This window comes from Pleurodeles waltl, chromosome 4_1 (genome assembly GCF_031143425.1).
Source record: "Pleurodeles waltl isolate 20211129_DDA chromosome 4_1, aPleWal1.hap1.20221129, whole genome shotgun sequence".
NCBI classification, from domain to species: Eukaryota; Metazoa; Chordata; class Amphibia; order Caudata; family Salamandridae; genus Pleurodeles; species Pleurodeles waltl.
In genome coordinates this window covers 53,184,447-53,196,328 of record NC_090442.1, presented here as the reverse complement: position 1 = coordinate 53,196,328, position 11,882 = coordinate 53,184,447, and the positions used below count along the sequence as shown (strand labels likewise).

The 11,882-nt window shown below is 52.3% G+C and overlaps 4 non-coding genes across 4 annotated transcripts; 1 reads left to right on the top strand and 3 right to left on the bottom strand.

Moving 5' to 3' along the window:
* Positions 1-6,696: 6,696 nt before the first annotated feature.
* On the bottom strand, positions 6,697-6,770 carry TRNAN-GUU (transfer RNA asparagine (anticodon GUU)). The gene has a single exon. It is a non-coding gene; the product is annotated as a tRNA-Asn (tRNA).
* A 2,173-nt stretch (positions 6,771-8,943) lies between these two features.
* On the bottom strand, positions 8,944-9,017 carry TRNAN-GUU (transfer RNA asparagine (anticodon GUU)). The gene has a single exon. It is a non-coding gene; the product is annotated as a tRNA-Asn (tRNA).
* A 1,706-nt stretch (positions 9,018-10,723) lies between these two features.
* On the top strand, positions 10,724-10,794 carry TRNAG-GCC (transfer RNA glycine (anticodon GCC)). Its single transcript has one exon. It is a non-coding gene; the product is annotated as a tRNA-Gly (tRNA).
* Positions 10,795-11,190: 396 nt separating this feature from the next.
* On the bottom strand, positions 11,191-11,264 carry TRNAH-GUG (transfer RNA histidin (anticodon GUG)). Its single transcript has one exon. It is a non-coding gene; the product is annotated as a tRNA-His (tRNA).
* Positions 11,265-11,882: the final 618 nt, after the last annotated feature.

Genomic DNA, 11,882 nt, shown 5'->3' with positions numbered 1-11,882 from the left:
AACGCGCTAACCGATAGCGCCACAGAGACTAACCACCGCAGTGAGCGTGTTGGGACTCAATATATGTTTTTACCTTTGTGCTCCTGCCTGCAGCTCTAAGGTCCTGGCATAAGACAGGTAGGATTAGACTCCATTGTGACATGTCTTACTTCTCTTAGAAGAAGGTTCTGAGTTGCCAGGCAGCTTATCTTCTGCCGGGCACACTTTCCTTTGCAGGCTTTCAGGTTGTGAATCCAGCACTGCTTAGGTGTCCATGTCAGACATGAGCAGCTCATTGAGCCCCACTGTGTGTTTTTTGTGGAGATACAACTCTCAGACTAGAGGGAGCAGGCGGGAAGTGGGTGAGACTCACACAGGGTGGGTGGGGCAGTTAAAGGATGTTATCTAATAGTGTAATCGAGGAGTTGGGTTTTTTGTGCACTACACTTTAACCAGCGATTCTTTCTAAAAGGAAATCCCAGGGCAGTACCCGCAATGAGTGGCATCCCCACACCCGAGGTTACATTGTGGTAGCTGTTCCCTGAGCCCATAGCCCCTGTCCCCATGTCGCCCTTTCTCCTCGTGTAACTCACCCCAGGTTCGGTGGCTCTGATACTTGCTGCTTCTGCTGCGCGATCATCCCCATGATCTGGGCCTTTGTACGAAATGTCATGTAAGATGACTTTATTCAGCACGGCGTTTGTCATTTGCTTGGTTGTCCTGTCACTGTTGGATGTTTTCTTGCGCAGACTACTGTCTAATGGTGGGAAGGCCACGAGACACGTGACTTTTCTCTTTCCTTGTTAGCATAGTTTCCTGCCACTGTCTTGGTGTGCTGCCAGCCTGTGAGACACGTGTCTTGCCCATCTCAGCTCCACTGTGGCATGTTAGATATGTCTTTGAGCAGAGTCCCGGTCCCAGAGTTGCTGCCTTCTCTGCACTCTGGCTTGTAAGACTGCAGGCAAAGGCCCTCCCTGGCCCCTCAGCCAGATAGATACATTTACCTGCAGGGCTCAGCTTTGGTGAAAGATATTGGCGAGAGAGAGGAAAGGGGACGGCCCGTGGTGCACCCCCTATTTTGCATAGAAACACAGCCTCCTGGGAGGGCAGAGACATGAGGGTTCTCAGGGAAAGCCCTCCCAGGAGTGTTGAAGGGCAGGACGTGAAACACAGCAATCCCGGAATGGCCTGGTCTAAGATGCCTGTGCAATAGGCCTGGCCCTAGGCTTCCGGGGCTCTTCCTCGGCAGAGGCCCCAGTGGTAGGAGCCCGACCAGGGCTGTGCCCGACCAGGGCTGTAGGGCGCGTTGGGAGCGCGTTAGGGACGCGAAAGAGGGCGCAGGGCGCAGAACTCTTCCCGTTTCTCCCCAGGATTTTGGGGAGGACAGGGAATCTGGCCAGGTCAGTGACTAGGCTTTCCCAGAAGGAAAGTCCAGTGACAGTGGCATGTTGTGAAACACAAGATTGCTGGTGGTCTGGAGGGTGCTTTCTGTCAGCCACTTCTCCCGGGAGCAGCCAGAGAGCAGGCTGATGTCGTGCTCTGTCAAGCACAACACTGGCCCCAAACCACTGTCCTTAGCAAAAGCAGAAACATTCATAGTTTCAGTCTCCTGCATCTGATTCCTGCCATCAGCATGTGAACGTTTGGCAGTCCAAGGCTTGCCATGCAAACTTTGTTCATAGGTGTCCCATGCGAATGCATGGGCCTCATCACTACTGTCTACGGCAGGGCTCTCTGCTCATCCTATGTAAGTGAAGCATTGGTGGTTCAGTGGTAGAATTCTCGCCTGCCGCGCGCGTGGCCCGGGTTCGATTCCCGGCCAATGCAAAGCGCCCTTCTTTTGGATTTGCTTTAGAAGTCAGAGATATAGACTTGGTGGGGAAAAAAATGTCAAAGAGTGACCCCGACGTGATTTGAACACGCAACCTTCTGATCTGGAGTCAGACGCGCTACCGTTGCGCCACGAGGTCCCTGTGCATGCAGTTCTCAGCCCCGGATCAAGAAATGCTTCTGTGCCTTTTATTGGCCCTCAGTACGCCTATGGTTAAAGTAGAAGGCTTGGTGTCCCCATTCCAGTCCTATTGGTGGAAATGACTAGAGGTGAAGAGATGAGAGAAGATAGAAATGTTGAGATAGAGCATGTCACGCAGGCAAAGCGAGAGCTCTAAGAGCAAAGCCAGACAGCTGTGTTTTAATTCAGGACTTGATGTAGGCAAAAGCATACGTCCCTGGGTGGGCTTGAACCACCAACCTTTCGGTTAACAACTGAACACGCTAACCGATTGCGCCACAGAGACCAACCACCACAGTGAGCGTGTTGGGACTCAATATATGTTTTTACCTTTGTGCTCCTGCCTGCAGCTCTAAGGTCCTGGCATAAGACAGGTAGGCTTAGACTCCATTGTGACATGTCTTACTTCTCTTAGAAGAAGGTTCTGAGTTGCCAGGCAGCTTATCTTCTGCCGGGCACACTTTCCTTTGCAGGCTTTCAGGTTGTGAATCCAGCACTGCTTAGGTGTGCATGTCAGACATGAGCAGCTCATTGAGCCCCACTGTGTGTTTTTTGTGGAGATACAACTCTCAGACTAGAGGGAGCAGGCGGGAAGTGGGTGAGACTCACACAGGGTGGGTGGGGCAGTTAAAGGATGTTATCTAATAGTGTAATCGAGGAGTTGTTTTTTTTGTGCACTACACTTTAACCAGCGATTCTTTCTAAAAGGAAATCCCAGGGCAGTACCCGCAATGAGTGGCATCCCCACACCCGAGGTTGCATTGTGGTAGCTGTTCCCTGAGCCCATAGCCCCTGTCCCCATGTCGCCCTTTCTCCTCGTGTAACTCACCCCAGGTTCGGTGGCTCTGATACTTGCTGCTTCTGCTGCGCGATCATCCCCATGATCTGGGCCTTTGTACGAAATGTCATGTAAGATGACTTTATTCAGCACAGCGTTTGTCATTTGCTTGGTTGTCCTGTCACTGTTGGATGTTTTCTTGCGCAGACTACTGTCTAATGGTGGGAAGGCCACGAGACACGTGACTTTTCTCTTTCCTTGTTAGCATAGTTTCCTGCCACTGTCTTGGTGTGCTGCCAGCCTGTGAGACACGTGTCTTGCCCATCTCAGCTCCACTGTGGCATGTTAGATATGTCTTTGAGCAGAGTCCCGGTCCCAGAGCTGCTGCCTTCTCTGCACTCTGGCTTGTAAGACTGCAGGCAAAGGCCCTCCCTGGCCCCTCAGCCAGATAGATACATTTACCTGCAGGGCTCAGCTTTGGTGAAAGATATTGGCGAGAGAGAGGAAAGGGGACGGCCCGTGGTGCACCCCCTATTTTGCCTAGAACCACAGCCTCCTGGGAGGGCAGAGACATGAGGGTTCTCAGGGAAAGCCCTCCCAGGAGTGTTGAAGGGCAGGACGTGAAACACAGCAATCCTGGAATGGCCTGGTCTAAGATGCCTGTGCAATAGGCCTGGCCCTAGGCTTCCGGGGCTCTTCCTCGGCAGAGGCCCCAGTGGTATGAGCCCAACCAGCGCTGTGCCCGACCAGGGCTGTAGGGCGCGTTGGGAGCGTGTTAGGGACGCGAAAGAGGGCGCAGGGCGCAGAACTCTGCCCGTTTCTCCCCAGGATTTTGGGGAGGACAGGGAATCTGGCCAGGTCAGTGACTAGGCTTTCCCAGAAGGAAAGTCCAGTGACAGTGGCATGTTGTGAAACACAAGATTGCTGGTGGTCTGGAGGGTGCTTTCTGTCAGCCACTTCTCCCGGGAGCAGCCAGAGAGCAGGCTGATGTCGTGCTCTGTCAAGCACAACACTGGCCCCAAACCACTGTCCTTAGCAAAAGCAGAAACATTCATAGTTTCAGTCTCCTGCATCTGATTCCTGCCATCAGCATGTGAACGTTTGGCAGTCCAAGGCTTGCCATGCAAACTTTGTTCATAGGTGTCCCATGCGAATGCATGGGCCTCATCAATACTGTCTACGGCAGGGCTCTCTGCTCAGCCTATGTAAGTGAAGCATTGGTGGTTCAGTGGTAGAATTCTCGCCTGCCACGCGGGAGGCCCGGGTTCGATTCCTGGCCAATGCAAAGCGCCCTTCTTTTGGCTTTGCTTTAGAAGTCAGAGATATAGACTTGGTGGGGAAAAAAATGTCAAAGAGTGACCCCGACGTGATTTGAACACGCAACCTTCTGATCTGGAGTCAGACGCGCTACCGTTGCGCCACGAGGTCCCTATGCATTCAGTTCTCAGCCCCGGATCAAGAAATGCTTCTGTGCCTTTTATTGGCCCTCAGTACGCCTGTGGTTAAAGTAGAAGGCTTGGTGTCCCGTTTCCAGTCCTATTGGTGGAAATGACTAGAGGTGAAGAGATGAGAGAAGATAGAAATGTTGAGATAGAGCATGTCACGCAGGCAAAGCGAGAGCTCTAAGAGCAAAGCCAGACAGCTGTGTTTTAATTCAGGACTTGATGTAGGCAAAAGCATACGTTCCTGGGTGGGCTTGAACCACCAACCTTTCGGTTAACAGCCAAACGCGCTAACCGATTGCGCCACAGAGACCAACCACCGCAGTGAACGTGTTGGGACTCAATATATGTTTTTACCTTTGTGCTCCTGCCTGCAGCTCTAAGGTCCTGGCATAAGACAGGTAGGCTTAGACTCCATTGTGACATGTCTTACTTCTCTTAGAAGAAGGTTCTGAGTTGCCAGGCAGCTTATCTTCTGCCGGGCACACTTTCCTTTGCAGGCTTTCAGGTTGTGAATCCAGCACTGCTTAGGTGTCCATGTCAGACATGAGCAGCTCATTGAGCCCCACTGTGTGTTTTTTGTGGAGATACAACTCTTAGACTAGAGGGAGCAGGCGGGAAGTGGGTGAGACTCACACAGGGTGGGTGGGGCAGTTAAAGGATGTTATCTAATAGTGTAATCGAGGAGTTGGGTTTTTTGTGCACTACACTTTAACCAGCGATTCTTTGTAAAAGGAAATCCCAGGGCAGTACCCGCAATGAGTGGCATCCCCACACCCGAGGTTGCATTGTGGTAGCTGTTCCCTGAGCCCATAGCCCCTGTCCCCATGTCGCCCTTTCTCCTCGTGTAACTCACCCCAGGTTCGGTGGCTCTGATACTTGCTGCTTCTGCTGCGCGATCATCCCCATGATCTGGGCCTTTGTACGAAATGTCATGTAAGATGACTTTATTCAGCACAGCGTTTGTCATTTGCTTGGTTGTCCTGTCACTGTTGGATGTTTTCTTGCGCAGACTACTGTCTAATGGTGGGAAGGCCACGAGACATGTGACTTTTCTCTTTCCTTGTTAGCATAGTTTCCTGCCACTGTCTTGGTGTGCTGCCAGCCTGTGAGACACGTGTCTTGCCCATCTCAGCTCCACTGTGGCATGTTAGAGATGTCTTTGAGCAGAGTCCCTGTCCCAGAGCTGCTGCCTTCTCTGCACTCTGGCTTGTAAGACTGCAGGCAAAGGCCCTCCCTGGCCCCTCAGCCAGATAGATACATTTACCTGCAGGGCTCAGCTTTGGTGAAAGATATTGGCGAGAGAGAGGAAAGGGGACGGCCCGTGGTGCACCCCCTATTTTGCATAGAACCACAGCCTCCTGGGAGGGCAGAGACATGAGGGTTCTCAGGGAAAGCCCTCCCAGGAGTGTTGAAGGGCAGGACGTGAAACACAGCAATCCCGGAATGGCCTGGTCTAAGATGCCTGTGCAATAGGCCTGGCCCTAGGCTTCCGGGGCTCTTCCTCGGCAGAGGCCCCAGTGGTAGGAGCCCGACCAGGGCTGTGCCCGACCAGGGCTGTAGGGCGCGTTGGGAGCGCGTTAGGGACGCGAAAGAGGGCGCAGGGCGCAGAACTCTTCCCGTTTCTCCCCAGGATTTTGGGGAGGACAGGGAATCTGGCCAGGTCAGTGACTAGGCTTTCCCAGAAGGAAAGTCCAGTGACAGTGGCATGTTGTGAAACACAAGATTGCTGGTGGTCTGGAGGGTGCTTTCTGTCAGCCACTTCTCCCGGGAGCAGCCAGAGAGCAGGCTGATGTCGTGCTCTGTCAAGCACAACACTGGCCCCAAACCACTGTCCTTAGCAAAAGCAGAAACATTCATAGTTTCAGTCTCCTGCATCTGATTCCTGCCATCAGCATGTGAACGTTTGGCAGTCCAAGGCTTGCCATGCAAACTTTGTTCATAGGTGTTCCATGCGAATGCATGGGCCTCATCACTACTGTCTACGGCAGGGCTCTCTGCTCAGCCTATGTAAGTGAAGCATTGGTGGTTCAGTGGTAGAATTCTCGCCTGCCACGCGGGAGGCCCGGGTTCGATTCCTGGCCAATGCAAAGCGCCCTTCTTTTGGCTTTGCTTTAGAAGTCAGAGATATAGACTTGGTGGGGAAAAAAATGTCAAAGAGTGACCCCGAAGTGATTTGAACACGCAATCTTCTGATCTGGAGTCAGACGCGCTACCGTTGCGCCACGAGGTCCCTGTGCATACAGTTCTCAGCCCCGGATCAAGAAATGCTTCTGTGCCTTTTATTGGCCCTCAGTACGCCTATGGTTAAAGTAGAATGCTTGGTGTCCCCATTTCAGTCCTATTGGTGGAAATGACTAGAGGTGAAGAGATGAGAGAAGTTAGAAATGTTGAGATAGAGCATGTCACGCAGGCAAAGCGAGAGCTCTAAGAGCAATGCCAGACAGCTGTGTTTTAATTCAGGACTTGATGTAGGCAAAAGCATACGTCCCTGGGTGGGCTTGAACCACCAACCTTTCGGTTAACAGCCGAACGCGCTAACCGATTGCGCCACAGAGACCAACCACCACAGTGAACGTGTTGGGACTCAATATATGTTTTTACCTTTGTGCTCCTGCCTGCAGCTCTAAGGTCCTGGCATAAGACAGGTAGGCTTAGACTCCATTGTGACATGTCTTACTTCTCTTAGAAGAAGGTTCTGAGTTGCCAGGCAGCTTATCTTCTGCCAGGCACACTTTCCTTTGCAGGCTTTCAGGTTGTGAATCCAGCACTGCTTAGGTGTCCATGTCAGACATGAGCAGCTCATTGAGCCCCACTGTGTGTTTTTTGTGGAGATACAACTCTCAGACTAGAGGGAGCAGGCGGGAAGTGGGTGAGACTCACACAGGGTGTGTGGGGCAGTTAAAGGATGTTATCTAATAGTGTAATCGAGAAGTTGGGTTTTTTGTGCACTACACTTTAACCAGCGATTCTTTCTAAAAGGAAATCCCAGGGCAGTACCCGCAATGAGTGGCATCCCAACACCCAAGGTTGCATTGTGGTAGCTGTTCCCTGAGCCCATAGCCCCTGTCCCCATGTCGCCCTTTCTCCTCGTGTAACTCACCCCAGGTTCGGTGGCTCTGATACTTGCTGCTTCTGCTGCGCGATCATCCCCATGATCTGGGCCTTTGTACGAAATGTCATGGAAGATGACTTTATTCAGCACGGCGTTTGTCATTTGCTTGGTTGTCCTGTCACTGTTGGATGTTTTCTTGCGCAGACTACTGTCTAATGGTGGGAAGGCCACAAGACACGTGACTTTTCTCTTTCCTTGTTAGCATAGTTTCCTGCCACTGTCTTGGTGTGCTGCCAGCCTGTGAGACACGTGTCTTGCCCATCTCAGCTCCACTGTGGCATGTTAGATATGTCTTTGAGCAGAGTCCCGGTCCCAGAGCTGCTGCCTTCTCTGCACTCTGGCTTGTAAGACTGCAGGCAAAGGCCCTCCCTGGCCCCTCAGCCAGATAGATACATTTACCTGCAGGGCTCAGCTTTGGTGAAAGATATTGGCGAGAGAGAGGAAAGGGGACGGCCCGTGGTGCACCCCCTATTTTGCATAGAACCACAGCCTCCTGGGAGGGCAGAGACATGAGGGTTCTCAGGGAAAGCCCTCCCAGGAGTGTTGAAGGGCAGGACGTGAAACACAGCAATCCTGGAATGGCCTGGTCTAAGATGCCTGTGCAATAGGCCTGGCCCTAGGCTTCCGGGGCTCTTCCTCGGCAGAGGCCCCAGTGGTAGGAGCCCGACCAGGGCTGTGCCCGACCAGGGCTGTAGGGCGCGTTGGGAGCGCGTTAGGGACGCGAAAGAGGGCGCAGGGCGCAGAACTCTTCCCGTTTCTCCCCAGGATTTTGGGGAGGACAGGGAATCTGGCCAGGTCAGTGACTAGGCTTTCCCAGAAGGAAAGTCCAGTGACAGTGGCATGTTGTGAAACACAAGATTGCTGGTGGTCTGGAGGGTGCTTTCTGTCAGCCACTTCTCCCGGGAGCAGCCAGAGAGCAGGCTGATGTCGTGCTCTGTCAAGCACAACACTGGCCCCAAACCACTGTCCTTAGCAAAAGCAGAAACATTCATAGTTTCAGTCTCCTGCATCTGATTCCTGCCATCAGCATGTGAACGTTTGGCAGTCCAAGGCTTGCCATGCAAACTTTGTTCATAGGTGTCCCATGCGAATGCATGGGCCTCATCACTACTGTCTACGGCAGGGCTCTCTGCTCAGCCTATGTAAGTGAAGCATTGGTGGTTCAGTGGTAGAATTCTCGCCTGCCACGCGTGAGGCCCGGGTTCGATTCCCGGCCAATGCAAAGCGCCCTTCTTTTGGCTTTGCTTTAGAAGTCAGAGATATAGACTTGGTGGGGAAAAAAATGTCAAAGAGTGACCCCGACGTGATTTGAACACGCAATCTTCTGATCTGGAGTCAGACGCGCTACCGTTGCGCCACGAGGTCCCTGTGCATGCAGTTCTCAGCCCCGGATCAAGAAATGCTTCTGTGCCTTTTATTGGCCCTCAGTACGCCTATGGTTAAAGTAGAATGCTTGGTGTCCCCATTTCAGTCCTATTGGTGGAAATGACTAGAGGTGAAGAGATGAGAGAAGTTAGAAATGTTGAGATAGAGCATGTCACGCAGGCAAAGCGAGAGCTCTAAGAGCAATGCCAGACAGCTGTGTTTTAATTCAGGACTTGATGTAGGCAAAAGCATACGTCCCTGGGTGGGCTTGAACCACCAACCTTTCGGTTAACAGCCGAACGCGCTAACCGATTGCGCCACAGAGACCAACCACCGCAGTGAAGGTGTTGTTACTCAATATATGTTTTTACCTTTGTGCTCCTGCCTGCAGCTCTAAGGTCCTGGCATAAGACAGGTAGGCTTAGACTCCATTGTGACATGTCTTACTTCTCTTAGAAGAAGGTTCTGAGTTGCCAGGCAGCTTATCTTCTGCCGGGCACACTTTCCTTTGCAGGCTTTCAGGTTGTGAATCCAGCACTGCTTAGGTGTCCATGTCAGACATGAGCAGCTCATTGAGCCCCACTGTGTGTTTTTTGTGGAGATACAACTCTCAGACTAGAGGGAGCAGGCGGGAAGTGGGTGAGACTCACACAGGGTGGGTGGGGCAGTTAAAGGATGTTATCTAATAGTGTAATCGAGGAGTTGGTTTTTTTGTGCACTACACTTTAACCAGCGATTCTTTGTAAAAGGAAATCCCAGGGCAGTACCCGCAATGAGTGGCATCCCCACACCCGAGGTTGCATTGTGGTAGCTGTTCCCTGAGCCCATAGCCCCTGTCCCCATGTCGCCCTTTCTCCTCGTGTAACTCACCCCAGGTTCGGTGGCTCTGATACTTGCTGCTTCTGCTGCGCGATCATCCCCATGATCTGGGCCTTTGTACGAAATGTCATGTAAGATGACTTTATTCAGCACAGCGTTTGTCATTTGCTTGGTTGTCCTGTCACTGTTGGATGTTTTCTTGCGCAGACTACTGTCTAATGGTGGGAAGGCCACGAGACACGTGACTTTTCTCTTTCCTTGTTAGCATAGTTTCCTGCCACTGTCTTGGTGTGCTGCCAGCCTGTGAGACACGTGTCTTGCCCATCTCAGCTCCACTGTGGCATGTTAGAGATGTCTTTGAGCAGAGTCCCGGTCCCAGAGCTGCTGCCTTCTCTGCACTCTGGCTTGTAAGACTGCAGGCAAAGGCCCTCCCTGGCCCCTCAGCCAGATAGACACATTTACCTGCAGGGCTCAGCTTTGGTGAAAGATATTGGCGAGAGAGAGGAAAGGGGACGGCCCGTGGTGCACCCCCTATTTTGCATAGAACCACAGCCTCCTGGGAGGGCAGAGACATGAGGGTTCTCAGGGAAAGCCCTCCCAGGAGTGTTGAAGGGCAGGACGTGAAACACAGCAATCCCGGAATGGCCTGGTCTAAGATGCCTGTGCAATAGGCCTGGCCCTAGGCTTCCGGGGCTCTTCCTCGGCAGAGGCCCCAGTAGTAGGAGCCCGACCAGGGCTGTGCCCGACCAGGGCTGTAGGGCGCGTTGGGAGCGCGTTAGGGACGCGAAAGAGGGCGCAGGGCGCAGAACTCTTCCCGTTTCTCCCCAGGATTTTGGGGAGGACAGGGAATCTGGCCAGGTCAGTGACTAGGCTTTCCCAGAAGGAAAGTCCAGTGACAGTGGCATGTTGTGAAACACAAGATTGCTGGTGGTCTGGAGGGTGCTTTCTGTCAGCCACTTCTCCCGGGAGCAGCCAGAGAGCAGGCTGATGTCGTGCTCTGTCAAGCACAACACTGGCCCCAAACCACTGTCCTTAGCAAAAGCAGAAACATTCATAGTTTCAGTCTCCTGCATCTGATTCCTGCCATCAGCATGTGAACGTTTGGCAGTCCAAGGCTTGCCATGCAAACTTTGTTCATAGGTGTCCCATGCGAATGCATGGGCCTCATCACTACTGTCTACGGCAGGGCTCTCTGCTCAGCCTATGTAAGTGAAGCATTGGTGGTTCAGTGGTAGAATTCTCGCCTGCCACGCGGGAGGCCCGGGTTCGATTCCCGGCCAATGCAAAGCCCCCTTCTTTTGGCTTTGCTTTAGAAGTCAGAGATATAGACTTGGTGGGGAAAAAAATGTCAAAGAGTGACCCCAACGTGATTTGAACACGCAATCTTCTGATCTGGAGTCAGACGCGCTACCGTTGCGCCACGAGGTCCCTGTGCATGCAGTTCTCAGCCACGGATCAAGAAATGCTTCTGTGCCTTTTATTGGCCCTCAGTACGCCTATGGTTAAAGTAGAATGCTTGGTGTCCCCATTTCAGTCCTATTGGTGGAAATGACTAGAGGTGAAGAGATGAGAGAAGATAGAAATGTTGAGATAGAGCATGTCACGCAGGCAAAGCGAGAGCTCTAAGAGCAATGCCAGACAGCTGTGTTTTAATTCAGGACTTGATGTAGGCAAAAGCATACGTCCCTGGGTGGGCTTGAACCACCAACCTTTCGGTTCACAGCCGAACGCGCTAACCGATTGCGCCACAGAGACCAACCACCACAGTGAACGTGTTGGGACTCAATATATGTTTTTACCTTTGTGCTCCTGCCTGCAGCTCTAAGGTCCTGGCATAAGACAGGTAGGCTTAGACTCCATTGTGACATGTCTTACTTCTCTTAGAAGAAGGTTCTGAGTTGCCAGGCAGCTTATCTTCTGCCAGGCACACTTTCCTTTGCAGGCTTTCAGGTTGTGAATCCAGCACTGCTTAGGTGTCCATGTCAGACATGAGCAGCTCATTGAGCCCCACTGTGTGTTTTTTGTGGAGATACAACTCTCAGACTAGAGGGAGCAGGCGGGAAGTGGGTGAGACTCACACAGGGTGTGTGGGGCAGTTAAAGGATGTTATCTAATAGTGTAATCGAGAAGTTGGGTTTTTTGTGCACTACACTTTAACCAGCGATTCTTTCTAAAAGGAAATCCCAGGGCAGTACCCGCAATGAGTGGCATCCCAACACCCAAGGTTGCATTGTGGTAGCTGTTCCCTGAGCCCATAGCCCCTGTCCCCATGTCGCCCTTTCTCCTCGTGTAACTCACCCCAGGTTCGGTGGCTCTGATACTTGCTGCTTCTGCTGCGCGATCATCCCCATGATCTGGGCCTTTGTACGAAAT